The sequence below is a fragment of the Syngnathus floridae genome, chromosome 7, assembly GCF_059516105.1.
Source record: "Syngnathus floridae isolate MCC-2025c chromosome 7, RoL_Sflo_1.0, whole genome shotgun sequence".
Taxonomy (NCBI): domain Eukaryota; kingdom Metazoa; phylum Chordata; class Actinopteri; order Syngnathiformes; family Syngnathidae; genus Syngnathus; species Syngnathus floridae.
In genome coordinates, this window is record NC_142419.1 from 9,215,080 (window position 1) to 9,229,548 (window position 14,469).

General features: G+C 38.0%; 2 long non-coding RNA genes across 2 annotated transcripts; one reads left to right on the plus strand and one right to left on the minus strand.

Moving 5' to 3' along the window:
- The first annotated feature begins 632 nt into the window (after nucleotides 1–632).
- Nucleotides 633–8,819, plus strand: LOC148395080 (uncharacterized). The gene is made up of 4 exons (XR_015859615.1): nucleotides 633–876; nucleotides 2,107–2,173; nucleotides 8,212–8,275; nucleotides 8,693–8,819. It is a non-coding gene; the product is annotated as an uncharacterized LOC148395080 (long non-coding RNA).
- On the minus strand, nucleotides 8,529–9,076 carry LOC148395081 (uncharacterized). The gene is made up of 2 exons (XR_015859616.1): nucleotides 8,853–9,076; nucleotides 8,529–8,758 (listed from the first exon to the last, which is right to left on the minus strand). It is a non-coding gene; the product is annotated as an uncharacterized LOC148395081 (long non-coding RNA).
- Nucleotides 9,077–14,469: the final 5,393 nt, after the last annotated feature.

Sequence of the window (14,469 nt, forward strand, 5' to 3'; positions counted from 1 at the left end):
CTCAAGGTGGTGGTGGGGGGTAACAAAAACTTGAGTCGTCTCATGCTGCCATATTAGCCAGCAGCACGAAATGTTTCTTGGGATATTTTCCCAGCCACGTCTCTACAAGGCACCGACCAAAGCCTCTTGGGTTTAAGCAAACAGACAAGAACTGCATTTGGGTATCTCATGTGTTCATGTTTTTTGTATTCTTTCATTTGGAACCAGGCCATGACTGATTCTGTTTCACAAACACGTAAGGGCAGACAAGAAAGGAAATTCAAAAACAACTTGTTTATTTCACCTATTGTAGCCAAGCTGACTCAAAGTTTGCCGCAAAATGCTCATTTCAAGACAGTAATGCAATAAATTGATGTTACCTTGATTTTGTCAAAGAGTGATGGGGCATTCTCTTTGCAAGCATGTTTTCTAAATACTTTCTCGACCAAGATCTGTGACAACTGCAGGCGACAACTGCAAACATTTCCGTCTCACATTTCCTTAAATGGCAAAGGTCTGCACTGGCAAGGTTTCAAGGTTGTGCACTTTGCAGGTCTCTGCAGGAGGCCCTCCTGGCTAATTGTTGTACAGGGAGGTAAGAACAACTTCCTGAAAGAGCCCTGCAGTGTCACACTGGCGGCCTAATTGGAGAACCTCTTATTTTGTCAGTGGTCCAAGTTCACCCGCAGGTCACCGGAGTGGAGTGGCCTCGACCCTCCCTAATACCGACCCACCCACTAAGACATCCGTCGCGCACCTTCACCTGTCAACTTAGTTCAGGCAATTAGTCCTGATTTGACACACTAAGTGGGCGTAGCACGCTTGTTCTTGACAGAGGAAGTTGTTTCTAAATGTTGACACTGGAAGCAACAGCAGGGCTTAACTACGTAAATACAGGTGGGTAGTTTCGATGGCACGCACAAAATGGCCCATTGTCTTTCTTTTTGACGATGTAGCAGCCATCAGTCATGGGCACTGCCTCGTCTCATGTTATGCATGTACAGGAATTGTGAGTGGTGATGTTGGCTGTTACATGTTGAGCACTCTTCCTCACTATTTGGAATCATTTGTAGCTATGACAACTTCATCTAAATTAACTCTTTTGATGGGGTAAATGAGGTGACAAATCTACTCAAATTATATCGCACTTGTCCTTTAGGTTAAATAGAGATCATTTTGTACTGCCGGTTGTCACAGCAATACAGCAATTATACTCTCCTCTTTTACATTCCAGCTGTCTATAGCTGACGGAAAGAAATGTGACCCCAAAATTACTTTTTGTATCATATTGCTTTTCAGTTTCACTCATGTTACATGCCACTTGCACCGCAGTGGTTTGAAACAAAGGTTCGAGTACGCTAAATATCTTCTGCTCATTAAGACTTGGATGTTCTTGGTGTGCTTTTTCTTTAGGTACTCTGGCTTCCTCCCACATTCCGAAAACATAAATGTGAAAATCGTCCAAATTGTGTGAATGGGAGTGTTTGTTCACACATTGCGATTGGCTGATGACCAGTCTTGTCAGTCCTTGGTGTACCCTGCCTTTCTCCCAAAATCAGATGTGATAGGCCTCAGGCTCATCCGTGCTCATCTAATTAGGACAGGTGCTTAAGAAAAGGGATGGGCGGATATTATGATACCAAGCCCCTGGATTTCATTTCAGAGGGCTTCACTTGCATTGCCAGTCGTAACGATTCAGAGTAGCATGTCTTTCAACTATTTTCCATTTCTTTTGAACTTCTGGTTTCCAAGCCTGTGCCCTTGATGAGTGACATCTCACCTTTGCCTTGGTTAAAACTGAATGAAGTTTTGGGCTATAGCGGGAAATAATATTGCGATGTCTGGCAGTATCAATATTTTGGCTATCTAGCAATATTTTTTGAATAATTTTTAATTATTGTTGAGCAAACGTTGCTATTCATTTTTTTATCATTTCAGCACTCACAGTTTGAGGTATTTTAAAGAGACATGACTCATTCTTCTTGACTCTTAAAAAGATTAAGTAGCTAAACCACTCTTTCATCATTCGGGTCTTGACCCTGCAGCAAAACTGAAGTTGTCTCATATGTCATTTGGAAGGTGTGTCAAAGATTTTCTAAATGGTTTGCCTTTTTTTTGTTTTTTTAGATTCAAGATCTACCCTGAACATATCACCATCACTCTCGATTTAGCAGAATAAACGAAGGCTATTAAGGTATTAAAGCACCATTTCAGTCTGACACAAGCTATTTAAATAGCAGAATAGATGGAGCTTCAGTTCAACAAGAAGTCTGAAGATACTTTTACAGTTAGATCTAGATTGAGCTTCTCTAAAGCTAAGTCAAACATTAAAAAAAAAAAAAATTCACTGATGAAATATTGCACAAACAAGCAAGCATTTACTTTGTGCGACTGTGACTGAGGCTCTGAAATTATTGCATTTCATTTAAATTCAAATATGTCAAGCATGTTCCACTTATAGCAAGGCAGGAAGTGTCATTGTTAACATGTCTCATTGGGATTATTGCCTTAATTGCCAACCAGCTGTGCCTCAAGCAGACACAAGACTGTGCCTTGTAAGTATATCACTATTGGATGCCGAGGGCCATGGCATGAACTATTGCTTTTTGACAAGCTGACACGAGAACAGACTCTGCATTATATGAATCAATCACACGTATAAAAAAGCTGGAGCAGAATGACTCAGTCACTTGAGGGAAGTGCAAGTGTCATCAGAGAAGCAATAACACATTCAACAAAAGCTTTGATAAAGTTTAGATGGAAGAACTCTTAAAAGACTGTGGGATTGCAATGAGGTTGCTTTTGTGAAATTTGCGCGAGCTGGCCACATCAGGCAAATATATTGTGTTCCATTGTTTAAAATGAGAGCCAGCGGCCACACACAGTTGCAAAGTTCTGCTGCTGGATTTTGTCTGTTAATGACTTCACTGTAATACAACTAGAGTGCCACACCAAATAGTGAGATTTTTTATTTTATTCACTTTTTGTAGTGCGCATCAAGCTGCGCCTTCATCTAGACCTGCACTGAAATCTTTAGCTTTCATCTAAAGTTAAGGAACAAACAAGCAGCAAGTGAGACAATGGAGTAATATGAATATTCAGCAGCATGCTGGTTAAGTGGATAGGATGTCAAAACTTCAGTTCTGATTTCCGATTTTGAATCTTGGCTCCAGCCTTCCTGGGGTTTGCATATTCTCCCTACGCTCGGTAACTTTTCTTCTGCATTCCAAAAAAAAAAAAATCAATGCAAATGCTTGTCCTCTGATTGACTCATGGTGACCAGAATAATATTTAGGTATAAACACATAGCTTTTGTGATTAAATTACTTTTCAGTGTGTCCCCGCTGATGTACTGTGGGGATGTTCTGCTTAATGTATTTAGAAGCTCATAGCAGAACTGCCCGCCTCTGTGTCTGATAAAGATGACACTGCTCCCACCTCCAGGCCCTCCTGCTTGTAAACCAATCAGTAGGTGTATAAGTATATACAGAACATAAGAATGACTGTGTCTTTATGTTTGTTTTTGCTGCGGGGTTTGCGAGGGAAGTCAATGATTGCTGGTTCAGCGATGTATAGTAGCCACCTTTTGAAGAGATGGTGGTAATAAACCTGTCAATTTTATGCTGGTGACATACATGCAAAAGAAATATCACAGTTAACTCATCTGTCATGAAAAGAGTCATTCTGTTTTACCTTCTATACAATTTACACTTTTTTTTTACTATACTGAGTAAAACGGTGCTGAATTTCATTATTTTAATTTTGTTAAGTCGTTGCACGAAATAAGATCATCTAGATCCAGATACATTTTAAAGGTGGATTACTTCTCTATTTAAAATTGTATTTGAATACAGGTTTTATCTTGTGCTAGGAAATTCAACATACTGATGTTATTTCATGTATTTTATACTTCAACTCAAAAAGTGCTTGTTTGATCTGATTGGCCCTTAATACATGGGATGTAAAAATGTCATGTTGAGCCATCAGAGTGGAGGCTACCATCAGTAGCTTGCTACGAATATGATCCGACTCTATAGTCACACACAGTACAGTAGCGGTGGTCAACGTCAATACAAAATACTGCAAAGGGGGCCAGCTGTTTGTCTTTTCCTGCTGTGTCTGACATTTTCATGTGGGACCTCATTCATCACTTTGAATGTAAAACTTTATGGTCAATGCTTAAATCTGCTGTAAGCCTTTTGGTGACAACACATTGTACGAGATCATTGCTGAACTCTCTTTGACTCTCAAAGGTCGGAAATTCACACTGTGTTCACACAAAATAGACCATTTGATAATTTTAGTGTTAATCTTCACTGAAAAATGGTGTGTTGAATTTACTCGATTTTATTTTGTCAAGTGGGGGCAAATTTTATGATCTGAAATTAAAAATTTAAGTAGATATAGTCACCTTAAAAATGTATTTGGATACAGATGATTATATTTCATGCAACCACTTGACGAAATAAAATTGAGGAAATTTAACAGAACTTTTTTGTGTCTTCATGTAGCACTGAGATACACAATTTGGTCTTTTTAATTATGATATTTGATGGGCTTGGCTATATAATGCACACCAGGAATGGATTTTTCAAAGCAAGCGGTAGACATGTCAGTGACAAGTGGGTTTGGTGGGAGAGGGCTCGGGTCCGAGTGCATAATGCCAGCTGTGTAATGTGGGATCAAGCAAGTGGCCGAATGACTGAGCAATTGCGTATTTGTTGAAAGCTTGTTTCATAGGTCATGTTCAAATGAACTAAATCAAGTGAACCAAGGAAACATTTGTGATTTGTGTGGGTGTGCATGTTTTTCTTTTGTAAACTCTTGACTTTGGTGGACGGAAAATCATATTGCAGTCACATTTTTGACACAAACTCTGCGCTAAGATGATTTCCTGTGCTGACAGAAAGGACTTCCCTTGTTGCCATGATCTTTTGAGTGTGCGTGTGTGTGTGTGTGTGTGTGTGTTTGTGTGTGTGTGTGTGTGTGTGTGTGTGTAAAGGCTTAACGTCACTTAAAGTGTGATGGCTTGAGCCAGCGGGCAGGTAATGATCTCAGTCGTGCCATTTTTTCCTTCTTCAAATATTTCCACTGTGAAAGAAAAAATATGTCTTATTTGGTGATTGGCACACTCAGATGTGCTTTTATTTTCTCAACTTGTTTAGTTAGTTCTCCTGTGTCAACTGCACTGACAGCAGAACATGTCAAGGATGCTGTGAAGGGTCTGCAATTTAAATACTGTATTTTTTGTGTTTGCCTCCTGTCAGGGTGCAGTCAGGGGTCAGGAAGCTGTGCCTACTTTGCGAGCCATATTTTTATGAATGAAAAAAAGTAAAAGAAGAAAATATATATTCTTCTGCAACACTATCATAAAAAAAACGTGTATTTTCCAAGATGTACAAAATAAAGCAACTGTTAATGACCAATCCAGTTCAAGACAGGATGAGTCAATGCTGAGTTATTCAGTTACCACTTGTTACATATGAAATTCATTCATAATAACTGTAAACTATGCAAGTCACATCTGATGCAACCATCATTGTTTTGCAGAATTATTAAGATTGCCCATGCTTGTGGTATTCTAATAGGGGCAATTAAAAATAACCATGCAGAATGTTCATTATGTATGTTTAGAGTCAGAGGACACTGCAGAAATAATAATAAATATATACTGATGATAATAATTGTTATTGGATTTACAGTGTCCACTTTGAAGCAATGTTAAAATAAATGCTCACTGCCACAGAATACTGCTTATATGTGTATTTTAGTCAGAAATATTTTCAAAAAAAAGAAACATCATGCTTGGAGTATTTTCTCTCAACCTTTTAAATGAAAATAGACACCATGAATTCTGCAGCAAAACAGAACAAATACAAATATAATATAATATAATCTATATGCATTAAACATGTTTACAAAAAAAACGACAAATTTCCCAACAAATATTTACTGATAGAAATATGTTAAACTAATACCGTATATATAAATGTTTACATTCCCTCACATCTTTCTGTCTTGCCTTTCCACTCTTTTTTTTTTTCTTCTGCTGCAAACAAAACCGTCTTTTTACTTGAAGACACGCTTGAGTGAGTCAGTCACTCTTAACTTGCTGTCATGGGCCATCAAAATGTTCGCTTCCATGCACAAATGAGACCTGCAAGGCCTGCCAAAGGTTCATCCCCTTCTCTACCTGTTGTGACGCTGGTTGCTATAAACATTTGAGCAATTTGAAATGAGTATGCAATACTGTAATGTTTCTTTCAAGATGTTATCTGCACTCAGCTGGCTCTGTGCCATGCACTAGACTGGAGGCTGTGTGCACAGGTTGAAACGCATTCATGTAGTCACTCACAAGCTCACATTCATGAGCTCTTAGTGTGTGTGCATGTGGACGCGCACGTGTCTGTGTGTGTTTGGCTGTGAATGAGGAGGGGATGTAACAAGGATGAGAAGGTGGGATGGCTGTTCTGGGCCCTGACATGACGAGCTCTATTTGCCCCGAGCACTGCGCGCGCAAACAACATTGCAAGCTGGTGAAGCAAAAGGAAAAGGCTCTGAGCCATGGCTGGAATATAGATAATTTCATAAGCACTTAAAGCCGATGAAATACAGGGCAAGGCAGATGGACGAGACATATAATGGCATATTTACGCTTCAGAATGTGTGTATGCGTATGTGTTAACTGACAGAAAGACATTCTGTCACAGTGTCAACAGCTGGCAAATGGAAGGGGCGAGTGAAAGACATTCATTCTTTGACAACATACTGTATATCACTCTGTGTAACAACCCTACTATTAAGGCTGTTTTACCTATTCTAGACTGAATGCCTTCTCATTAAACTGCTTCACACTTTCACAAAGACAGGGAAATAGAGAAATCATTGTTTTTTTATTATTAACAATTAACGTATTAACAATGTGACATGTAGGTAAATAAGACGTGGTCAATTTAAGTCCATACAGTCAGGTTGAGCACCATAGGAAATGATGGAAATGCTTATGACAAGTGGCGCATTTGTGCAATTTAATTTTTCAAGTGTACAAGTAAGTTAGCTATAACTTAGCAAGCAAGTGAGAATTCATATAGTAAGGCTGGATCAAGGAAGTGGTCTCATGTATCGCATGGCTGTTCTCATGTCTTTTTGTCAACACATATTGCACAAGTAGTCCCTTTTGTTTTAAAAAATAAAAAAGCTACTCATCAAATTAAAAGCATAACAATCCTTGCCGAACAGCTAGCATTTCTCAAGAGACTGTAAATTCCTCTCACCTGTAAAATAATAAATGTATCATGTATGCATATTTAAGTAATTTAAGAAGAATTTTGATTAATTTGTTGTTATCTACTTTGAAAGTGCTGTGCTTCAGACTGAACTCGCATTCAGTCTGACTCACTGTTTATCCTTCCTCGATTCCAGTTAAATATTCCAGCAATGACTCAAACTTGTCTCAGAACAGTATAAGCACCTTCAGGATGTAACCACCTGTTTACAGATTTATTGCTTAAAAATTGTCCCGTGTGGTTTTCTTTCGTGCAAGCGTTCACACACGGACAGAAATTATCAAGGTAGAAGGCAGTCTGCAAGTGCCCACTTCACAGATCTCTAATCTCCCTGGCCAATTTATCATCCACCCGTGGAGGTCTGTTTACAGTTCCTTGTTGTAAACGTACTTTGCATGCCTCAACCAGCCGCACGGCTCAAGCAAATTAGTCTGTTCATAAGCCATGTCAATGAAAATCAGCGTGCCACTCACGTTTAGCATTTAAAGGAAATGGGAGTTGCTAATTGGTGGCGCCACAAGTCGGCTGTGTTCACACCCACAACGGTGTAAATTTTTTTTTTTAATAACCCGCGCTGCACCTGCTTGCATAGGTTTGTGGAAAAAATACCAACAATTTGGCTAGATTTGCACGTCGCTTCACGCCAGACAAATGGAACACTAAATGTTATCGTTTTGAAGATTTATTTATGTGGAACTGGTGGAAGAAAACTTGCAAAATTTCACCGATTTAGCCTGTTTAAATCGGTCTATTATTAATAAGCCATGACTTAGTATTTAACATGTTATATTAAATAATCACAAGTACATTATATATTAGAGACAATACTATTAGTTCCATTTAAAATTATATACCACTAAATTAAATGTCTTCAAAATTTCATTATGCATTTCTAATTGGGGTGACAACTTGTGAATTAAAAAACGTGATTCTGTTTCTTTTGTAGGCGTATGAGTGTCACCTGGGATACCGCATTGAGGGCTTACTGCGACCTACATAAACGAATATGGGTAGTTATCATACAATTAATTAAATTCTAGTGCTGTTTTATTAATTGGAATGCATACATTTTATATCGACTTTGTCTTCAGGTCTTCTTTAAAAATACACACTATGGCATTAATAAAGATAATAATGAGTAGCGATGTGTAGCTTGAACTTGAAATGAGTTGAAATGTGTTCTGAATGAAAAACACTCACAAAACTATTTTAGGTCAAAGAAAACGGTAATTACCAGACAGACATCAATTAAAGAAAGACATGTTTTAGTATTTCCTGCATGACCAGTTTATTAATGAGGCACAACATGAACATGCCCAGGGGTAAAACCTCAGTCATTTAAGGATCAAAGTATGAACACAATCGAACCACTGTTAATGCATTAACAAAATGCATTAAAGCCCTGATGATGTTTTTCTTTCCTGCAGAGTGGGTGGGAGTGATCCAATTTTCTTGATTAATGGGGTCTTGGTGCTTCCTGACTGACGATTAAACTGGAGGGGAAAGAGATTAATTAAAAAAAGAAGACTATAATCACTCGAGGTTTTGGAATGATGGATCGAATGAACCTCCAATGTTTTTGCTCACCAGAATAAAAATAAAGCGAAAGGAAAATGTCACAAGTATTTTTTTTTTCTTCTTCCCCCATTGGTGAAATGGTACCAGGGCCTCAGAGGGGATTTTCTTTGCTGTCGAGGGGCCTATTTGAATCGGATCTGCTGCTGATTGAAATGAATCAGCCAATATCACAACGCCTTATAACTCGATCCTGGGGCAGATGGAGCAGTCATCTGAGAGGACACTTTGCTTTAATCCTGACTTCACTCTTGTGCTTTGCCATTCTGGGATGCCAGAGAGAGGGAAGGTGGGGGTGGGGGAAAGGCTGGCTGATGACCCTTGAAGATTTGAGACACATAAGGAAATGAACACTCAAACAAACATACGGAGACTTTAAAGACAAAATAGTCCAGGAGGCATCTGTGAGTTGCCTTGCAAAGGCAAATAATTTCATGGTGGACAGAAGAGGGTGATCCAAAAACAACAGAAAGGCATAGGGGAGAGTGTTTTCTTAGGTTTCCATCTCAAGCAGCATTCGAAGAAGTTTGTTGTTGGTGTCGAAGGTCAACTTGTCTGATGTCATCTTCTAAGTCTGGCATTGACTCTTTGCCACCTTTTTAATGAGGTCATGCTTCATAAAAAAAAACCCAAGTAAATACTAATTGTTGTTTTATTTATTCTTTGCTTTTAGACAACGCAGTAATTTTTTCACATTGTCACTGAAACCTGCTGTGTCCAAAATTGGTCAATTTATTTATTTTTGTCCACAAATGTACTATTTATTTATTTATTTATTTATTTATTTATTTATTTATTTATTTATTTATTTATTTATTTATCAAATCTTATGAATCGAAAATGGCTTTGATGATGCAATAGTTCAACATTGCATGTCTTTTGGTTTTAATGTGAAGATTAACAGTGATTGAAATGTCAATCACTACGTCAAACATTATGGGCAATAACGCATTGAATCTATGAAGTTGCTGTTTAATTCAGTGCAGCTTTGAGAATTTAGTTTTGTCACATTTGGTCACTGTGCATAAATTGTGTAGTCAGCTAATTGCTTTTGCAACTAATTGCTTTTGCATTGTCCTATTAAATTTTTTCATAGGACAATGCAAAAGAAGTGTCACAGGTAGATCGTGCACCTATGTATGAAAACATTATTAGGACAAAATCTGTTGAGAACTGTGACTGTTAGAAAATTGGCATATAATGGGATACCAACAGTTATGTTCATAACAATCATGAGTCAATAGTTTAGTTAGCATTGTGAAATTTCTGAACAATGGAAGACTGTAGCTATTTGCACCACCTACAGGACATCGTGGTAAGCTTTGCTCTTGAAAATCTTGAGGAAAAAATTGTTAAACTCTAAGATTGAAGGACAATCAAATTATATTACAGTTTATATTCCAGGTGTCCCTCCAGTATCGCAAACCTATATGTAAGATATTAGGATCTTAAGATATGTCACAATATGTTTTCAGACCATGAAACCTGTTGTCAGTGTTAATGCATGATGAATGGCCAAACTGAACTGCATCCAGTGGCGGCTCAATGTCAGCATTGTTGAAAGTCAGTCTCGGATACAAACAGTTAAGAACAAATCTAGTAAAAGTCTTTGTGCTTGAGTGACAATACACAAAGCAAGTCAGTGTTGTGTGTTGACTGACAAAATCTGAAGAACATCAATGATTTACTGAGCCTCTAATACCAGGGTAGGACAGGCCAGAACAGTGGACATTCCAGTGAGAAATATACATCTATTGTTTGCACACTGTGATGCATGCACATGCAAACGTACGGTGGCATACTTGCTCGTGCTTCTTCCACACCTGAATTTAAGGCTGTATGCGTATTTATCATGGTTGGGTGTCACTGTCATGTGCAGGGTAACTTGCATTATCCATTTAGGGAAATAACATTAAGTGTGAATTACTGAGAACAAAGGTCTCGCTGGCTCTTCCAGACCAGTGCACGCACAAATGATCATTTTCATAATTGGATTAAACCTCAAAGTAAGGTTTGAGACCTCCCACATTCAAATTCATGGAAAAAAAAAGTTGCTTGTAGATTTCCATCACATAAGGGCTTTTGTTTCTCTCTGCCTGTTAAACAAGGATGCTCGTAAGGGATTCTTTGTTTTATGGAGACAGTAAATCCATCTTCTCCAAAATAACGAAATGAGCACTGCAAAAAGAAGTTCCATATAAAGAAACATTTGGTACCTTCTGTTTAATCTCCTCCCCTTTCCTTTTGTCCTCAGGTGAAAGAAAACTGTTGGCACTTGTATGTACACATGTTGATTGCTCAGCCACTCTTGATGGACCAACCCCGGTGACAGTAATCCTGGCTGTGTGTGTGTGTGTGTGTGTGTGTGTTTGCGTCCCTGCGGGTTCGTTGTGCAAGTTTTTCATATGCTGCCTGATGTGTGTCGACAGCAACCTGCTGGGTGAGCCTTATACTCAGATTGAGTCAAACTGATGAAACGTGTCAGCAGAAAGCATCCTGTTCAGTCAGCAGTCAGTTGTTACTGTTAACATTCATCACAAAGTTCAGCAATTAATTCGGCCATTCGTTCATTTCTCGGATGATTTTGCAATACATAGTGAGTTCCATGAGATTATTTGACGCTTAATAAGAAGTTGATCATCATCTGCAAAGGAAACTGACCAATTTTCCTCTTTTAAATTGTGGAATGTTTTTATAATCTGTTGTTGGGTCAAATTGAAAATAAAAAAACGAAGAAAGAAAGAAAGAAAGAAAGAAAGAAAGAAAGAAAGAAAGAAAGAAAGAAAGAAAGAAAGAAAGAAAGAAAGAAAAAGAAAAAGTTAGCAACAGGCATCAGGTATGCAATTTAAATTTTTGATCTGAGAGTGAAATCAAAAATAATCTCTTCTATAGGGTCAAACCATTGCCATCATAAAGCCTTTTGTGATTTTTGTCAGTTTTTAAACTGTTAAATCCAAAATAACGTTCGTCATTGTTAATGATGGTGATGAAAATCAGGAGGGGCATGATGAGAGATGAACAATAAAACATTTTAATGATGATGATGACAATGTGGTATGAACAATAAAACACTCATTTTAATGATCGATGACAAAACTTTGTTATTAAGATGTCATAAATGCACTTTGCACACACGCCAAGGTGTTTAATGTCTGTAGACTGTAAAAGGAAAAACAAAAACATAACACTGTTCTCTTTGTCAACAAATGAACATGTGCATGCTTGCGGAAGATAAAAATCATCAAGTGTTTTACATATGACATCGATTAGAAGTCTGAAGTATTGTGTGATTTTGCAGGCATAAATTTCCCATAAATGTTGGTATGACTTCAGAGTCACATCTGAATGTTCCTTTTCTGTAATGCATTACAGTGCACCGTGAACTGCTGCTTTAAAGTTACTCAAGGGAGCAATGACCCATTGTCGAGCATTTATGTTCTTAGCAAAGAGCAAAGCATCAGGAACATTGGAGGTCTTACTTAGGACAAGTGCACAATGGGGTTGACAGGGGTGATGTCATCAGAAGAAGCCCTTAACTAGAATTGCTCTTGAGCCAGTCGAGAAACCTGTTCTCAATTGTATAGTGTTGTATGTACGTATTTCCTACAAAATGGGATTTGCTGTGTTTTTGTGAAGACAACCGACAGAGTCAAATAACCTCTGTTTGCACTGGCAATGTATTAAGTAACATTTTAACATTCGAAACAGTATATAAACATAGTATATAAGACTTCAAAATGTAGTTTGAGTTCAAGTTTTTAGTTTTGCGTTTGCATTTTCTTCTCTGCTATCACTGAGGTGCATTTGTGGCCACAAAAAGGCAAAACAAAAAACATTGAGTTCATCTTTTAAGATCTTCACATACAATATTTATTTGGAGTGCATCATGGCCGATTTTTCTGAAGTTTTGTTCATTATTGCATTTTTTCTCAAAGATTCGGTTGAAATTTGATTTTTATTATTTAATATGATGTAATCATGCAGTCATGGTTATTTGTATTAGTTAGCAGGAGCATATCTTCCATTTGGTAATGAGCCACATAGGTGCGTGTCTGTGTTCCACCAAGAGTTTCTGACAGTATACTCGCAACTTTACATTCCAGTTCAAATAAAGCAATACATGTTTTTTTTTTTTTCAGACAATGCTTTTTTATTTGTCACAGTAAATGTGTGTCTTCTTAGTACAATGGGAGGTACTGTGTATTTATAATTCATGTAACATTTATGTTCCCGCTCATTAGGATTTAAGAACTTTCTGTGGAGGACATAAAAGGCATAGTTAGTGCTCCCACTATGACAGCATTTGTCCTCACAACGGAAGCATACAATATAAATTTTGGATGGATATTACAAAGACAAACCGGTGCCAATGGTTTTCATCTCATGCCATTTTCAATGAGCTCATCTTTCATGCACTTGCAAAGGTTTCCACTTGTTCATCTGAAGAACCAAATCCTCCCCGAATTAGACAGAGATTACAGTTGGATTACACTTCCTCTGAGAATCCCCGCCAGAGAGCAGCTATAATATCCATCAGAAGAGACAGTGGGCAGCACCTGTTACTTCACAGCCGCTTAGAAGACCACAGTCCAGCTCCTCCACATTTAAGTACAAGAAAGTCTGTAATATTCATAGACCTAAAAAAAAGTTATAATGTTATTTTAACTGTTTCATAAGTCATCTCCAATGGAGCTATTGCACTTTAAAGCACTTATGGAGGAATGTGTTTTGAATTTTAGAACATTACTTCATACCCTGGCAAAATATGGCTTTGAGAGTGCATGAATGTGGCCCTAGAGGCTTTTGCCTAGTTGTGCGTGTGTGTGTGTGTGTGTGTGTGTGTGTGTGTGTGTGTGCGTGCCTGCAAGCACTTTACAAGCAGCTGTATGAATCGTGATCCACTAAAATGCAATTATCTTGAAAAAGTGCAGTGGGATAATTGTAAAAAAATTGTGTCAAGAAGAGTTAATAAAAACTGCGAGTTATTTACATGTCTAACTGTGCAAATGAGTTTTAATGTCGGGGTTTGGTCATGGAATAGTGGAGGGGAGTGGAAGTTCGCAATTAACAACCCCTCTTAAAAGCGCTGCAGAATTGCAGGTGCAACACATCTTACGGCAATAAAATATGAGAAGTCATTTGTCATTAAATTACTGGACGTTATAACCTGTTATGACATATTTGCAGTGCTTTTATGTGTTTCAGGTTATAAAATGAGATCTATTGAAAGAGAACCTGCTGGGGACTAAAACACTGTAATCACACTTTATGTAATAAATGAATTAAAGCATTCATAAGAGATTAAAGGGATGATGGCATTAGTCAACCTTGCTAAGACCACACCCAACAGTTGTACAAACTGTAGAATATTTACATGGGAGATGACAGGGCAAGTAAGCATGTAATGGTTTAGCGTTACTCGAGCCACCGTCAGTCAGTCGGAGTGCACTTTTTACTGTGTTTTGATAGCGGTAGATAAAAGAATAATGAGCGGAATTGAAGCTCCGAATAAAAGGCTTGGGAAACAAATTTGTCATGTGTGCAGTGTGGCGTCGGTAAGAGAGGCTCCGACTCAAGCTTGCTCTTTATCAGGCCACTCATCTCTTAAATACAACATTTCTCGTTGGCA